The following is a 5,456-nucleotide window of genomic DNA, read 5'->3' as shown; positions in this document are numbered from 1 at the left end:
ATGGATCTCAGGGATATGATAGATAAAATAAAATGTCCAAATATAAGACTAATTGGTGTTTCAGAAGGGGAAGAGAAGGGTAAAGGTCTAGGAAGTGTATTCAAAGAAATTGTTGGGGAAAACTTCTCAAACCTTCTAAACACCATAAATACACAAATCATAAATGCCCAGCGAACTCCAAATAGAATAAATCCAAATAAACACACTCTGAGACATGTTCTGATTACACTGTCAAATATGGAAGAGAAGGAGCAAGTTCTGAAAGCAGCAAGAGAAAAGCAATTCACCACATACAAAGGAAACAACATAAGACTAAGTAGTGACTACTCAGCAGCCACCATGGAGGCGAGAAGGCACTGGCATGACATATTTAAAATTCTGAGCGAGAAAAACTGCCAAACAAGAATACTTTATCCAGCAAAACTCTCCTTCAAATTTGAGGGAGAGCTTATATTTTTCACAGACAGACAAATGCTGAGAGAATTTGCTAACAAGAGACCACCCTACTGGAGATACTAAGGGAGCCCTAACGACAGAGAACAAAGAAAGGAGAGAGAGACTTGGAGAAAGTTTCAGTACCAAAGAGATTCAGTATGGGTACATTAAAGGACATTAATAGAGAGAGGGAAAAAATATATATGACAAACATAAACCAAAGGATAAGATGGCTGATTCAAGAAATGCCTTCACGGTTGTAACGTTGAATGTAAATGGATTAAATTCCCCAATTAAAAGATATAGATTTGCAGAATGGGTTAAAGTGATAGATAACAGCAGTATTTGTTTCAGAGGTGACAGGGCGAATTGACAGTAAAGGAACATGAGGAAGCTTTCTGAGGTGATGGAAATTTTATATATCTTGATTAGGAAATTGGTTACGGATGAACACATATGTCAAAACACACTGAGTCTTACATTTAGAAATCTGCATTTCATTGTATACAAATTTATCTTTAAAAATCACTGCTTTAATCTGTGTTAAATGTATTATCTAAAAATTAAACCCAGAAGAGCCCTTGATAATCTTTTTTTCAGGTTAAAGATCATAAACCTTAGAATTAGACTTAGCTGGATTAGAATCTTGGCTCTGCCTCTTTCTAAATGTGTGTCTGTGAGCAAAGTGTGATACCACTTGTGTTCTGCTTCTCATTTGAAAATGGGGCTAAGCATACCTCCCTCAGGGCATTGTTGGGAAGCTTACATGAGAAAATCACAGGTAACATTTCCTGAGCACTCCCTTTGTGCTAGAGACTGTGCTAGCCTCTTCATACAGATCATCTTATTATCTCATTTAATTCTATTACAATCTAATAAGATTGGTACTGTTATTCCAATAACTTGGGGACACGAAGCATAGAGTGGTTAAGTAACTTGTCCACGGTTACACGCTAGCTAATAGCAGTGTCTGCATAGAGTGGTTAAGTAACGTGTCCACGGTTACACGCTAGCTAATAGCAGTGTCTGTGTTCAAACTCAGCTGTCTGCTCCAGAATCTACATGCTTAAGCTCTAAACATACAGTCTCCTTAGATATATGTAAAAGATTCCTAAACACTGCTTGGCACATGGAAATCACTTGGTCAATGACACGCAACTAGGAAATGCAGCATTTGGGGACTTTCTCCCTCCTTTCCTCTCCCTCCCTTGGCCCTCTCTCTCACACACAGAGTGAGACTCTCTCAAACACAGAGTGACAAATACTACATCTCACTTATTCTAAATTGCTGTTAATTGTAAGAAAATTGTGAGAAAAACTCATACCAATTATAATCATAAGATTATATTAATTGTGAGATGAAGCCTTATTTCAAATATGTTATAAATGTGAGAAAATGTCAAAATGAGCAAAATATAATTTATTCATGTAAGATTCACTCAGAAACTCACTACCTAAAAAACCACTGTGCATTTCTCTATTTATACCTGCATCTATCTGTAAAGTAATTATCTATTTTTGTCTGTTTTTGTCTATATACCATGTACTCTTTTTAAAAAGGCTAATAAAACTAAAATATGAGAATGAAAATACCAATTGTTGACAAGGATGAGGAGAAACCAGAATTCCATATGCTGCTGGTAGAAGTGTAAATTGGAAAAACCACACTGGAAAATTGTTTGGCAGTATCTACTAAAACTCAACATTCACATACCCTGTGACCCAACAATTCAATTTTTAGGAATGTGGTTAACAAGACCTCTACTTTAATATTCACAGCAACACTGTTTACAATAGCCATCAACTGGAAACTATCCTAATACTTCTCATCAGGAGAAGTATAAATAAAGTATAATATATTCATAATTGGAATAGTATACCACAATGAGAATGAGCAAACTACAATCATATGTAATAATATGGATAATTCTCACAAACAAAATGTTGAGCAAAAGAAGCCAGACACAAAAGAGCACATACGGTATAATTCCACTGACGTAAAGTACAAAAACAGGAAAAACTAACCCATACAATTAGAAGTCTGGATATTTGGGGGTATAGTGACCAAAGGAGGCACAAGATGGGCTTCTGGAGTACTGGTGATCTTCTATTTCTTGATCTTGGTGTTGCTTACATGAGTATGTTCAATTTGTGAAAATTCATAGAGCTATATAATTATGTTCATTTTTTGTACTATATTAAATTTCACTAAAAAGCTAAAACTAAAAAATCCAAATAATATGTGTAAAATATCTTTAAAATGTTCATATCCATTGACAAAGCAATTTGCTTCTAAGAATTTATTCTAAAAAAGTAATCAAGTAAGTGTGACAAGATGCATGCATAAGGATGTTGTTTAGAATGGCAAAAATATAGAAGCAATCTCTAACAATAAGGTAGGCATCAAATAAATAATCATTCAACTATTCAAATAAATATTAGGCTGACTTTAAAAATAATGCTATGAATGCATATTTCTGCTGTTAAAATGATTATATTATAAAATTTAAAATATATGCCTATATATTATGATTCTCTTACTAGGTAGATATTGATAAAGACTAGAAGAAAGAGAGAGAGGGAGGGTGGGAAGGAGGGAGGGAGGAAGTTTGCCCTCTACCTCATACCATATAAAAAAATTTTAACTCAAAATGGATCAAAGATCTAACTAAAACTGCTAAAACTATAAAACTCTTAGAAGAAAATATAGTTGTAAATCTTCGTGACCTTGAATTAGGCAATGGTTTCTTTGATATGACACCAAAAGCACAAGCAACCAAGCAAAAAATATGTGAGTTGTACTTCATTAAAATTAAAAGCTTTGTGCTTCAACAGACACAATGAGAAAGTGAAAAGACAGCCCACAGAATGAACAAAATATTTGCAAATCACATACCTGATAAGGACTTGTATCTAGAAAATATAAAGAATTATTCCAACTCAAAAATAAATGAACTAAGCCAGAATTGAAAAGAAAAACATTACAATACCTCACTAATACAGACTAACTATAATGTGTAAACTCTGAGAATTGAATCTTACAGCACAGATTATCAGGGGAAAGCTTATTGTAAAGGTCCCTAGATTGTAAGTCCCTAAATTGTAGTCACATTTATTCCTGAGTTGTAATAGTTATCTCTAAATTCTGAGATGCTGAGCTCTTTGTGTATAACCTGGTCGGTCCCTGAACTTCAAGTGTCAGTGTGACACCTGAGACTCAGAGCTCAAGTTCAGCAGCTATGAATGTCAGAATTACCTCATGCAGCAACTGTTTAAAAACCTGGAAAAGAGTTCAGACTTCAATTACAGATATGAATGAAGTGAATCTGGTTAGGACTAAGGCAAACCAGGCCAAAGGGTAAAGGATGATATTGACTGTGTTTTAAAACTTCAACTTCTGTGTGAACCAAGGGAAGAGATGTTTATTTGTTGCAAGATTTATATTTTTGCATAACATGAAATAATTTAACTTGTATGGTCAGTTTATTCAAACACCATAATGTCATGGAACTTTGAATAAGAAGTGAGATCTGGTAGTTTTGTTCAGGTTAGTATGAAATCCCAATGTATCTCAAAGTAATTTAGGCAGAGAATAAAAAATGTATTTGGTTGGGAGAGCTGGATGCAGCAGCTGGCACCAGGTCACACCAACTCGACCCCGATTCGGAGCAGCGGCAGCCCAAGCTTCTGCTGTCCGCAGGCTGAGGACATTCTGTTTCTTCTCCATTCTTGTACAGGCTGCAGTGGGTACCTGTGGCCCCTCTGAAGACTGAAGGTGAGCTTCCTCTTCTGTGGATTTCTTCAACCAGATCAACATGTTATATGGAACTATTACAGAATTCTGCACCAAAGCAAGCTGTTCAGTCATGTCTGCAGGTCCACGATATGAGTATCATTGGGCAGATGGCACTAATATTAAAAAGCCAATCAAATGTTCTGCTCCAAAATACATTGACTATTTGATGACTTGGGTTCAGGATCAGCTTGATGATGAAACTCTTTTTCCTTCTAAGATTAGTGTCCCATTTCCCAAAAACTTTATGTCTGTGGCAAAGACTGTTCTAAAGCATCTCTTCAGGGTTTATGCTCATATTTATCACCGACACTTTGATTTTGTGATGCAGCTGCAAGAGGAGGCCCACCTCAACACCTCCTTTAAGCACTTTATTTTCTTTGTTCAGGAGCTTAATCTGATTGCTAGGCATGAGTTGGCACCTCTTTAGGAATTAATTGAGAAGCTTGGATTGAAAGACAAATAAATGTTTCTTCTGGAATACCATTTCCCTCTTGCTTCATCTATGGATAGAGTTATCTCTTTGCTATCTATTATAGACTAGTAATACAAACTTTAAGAAAACAGGGTAAATAGGCACTTATTGTCTGTGTCTACAGATAAAATTGTCCCAAAGGTAGTTGGCCTCATGGCTTCAGAGTGAGAACTTCAAGACAGGCCGATTCTGAGCCCCTGTGTGACCACATCTGTTACCAACCTGGAGGCTCTCTCAGTCGTAATATGTGATGACTGACCTGGAGTTTACTAGTGGACCTATTATTCATTTGCTGAAGAAAATAATCGAGTCTGTTTCAGATGACAGTATAATGGATACTGTGCCGGTTTGAATGTATTGTGTCCCCCAAATGCCATTATCTTTGTGGTCTTGTGGGACAGACATTTTGGTGCTGGTTAGATTTGCTTGGAATGTGCCCCACCCAGCTGTGGGTGGTGACTTTGGTGGGATACTCCCATGGAGGTGTGACCCCACCCATTCAGGGTGGGCCTTGATCAGTGGAGCCATATAAAACATTCTGACTCAAATGAGACTGAACGGAGTGCAGCTGTGAGTGACGTTTTGAAGAGGAGCAAGCTTGCTAGAGAGGAACGTCCCGAGAGAAAGCCATTTTGAAACCAGAACTTTGGAGCAGACGCCAGCCACGTGCCTTCCCAGCTAACAGAGGTTTCCTGGACGCCATTTGCCATCCTCCAGTGAAGGTACCCAATTTCCAACATGTTATCTTGGACA

At 37.0% G+C, this 5,456-nt stretch overlaps 1 pseudogene; it reads left to right on the top strand.

Annotated features, from left to right (window-relative positions):
• The first annotated feature begins 4,057 nt into the window (after positions 1–4,057).
• LOC119532778 lies at positions 4,058–4,694 on the top strand (annotated as a pseudogene).
• The last annotated feature ends 762 nt before the right edge of the window (positions 4,695–5,456 follow it).

The sequence above is a fragment of the Choloepus didactylus genome, chromosome 4 (assembly GCF_015220235.1).
Source record: "Choloepus didactylus isolate mChoDid1 chromosome 4, mChoDid1.pri, whole genome shotgun sequence".
NCBI lineage: Eukaryota > Metazoa > Chordata > Mammalia > Pilosa > Megalonychidae > Choloepus > Choloepus didactylus.
The sequence above is the reverse complement of the archived record's forward strand: the minus strand, read 5'-3'. Positions and strand labels throughout refer to the sequence as shown.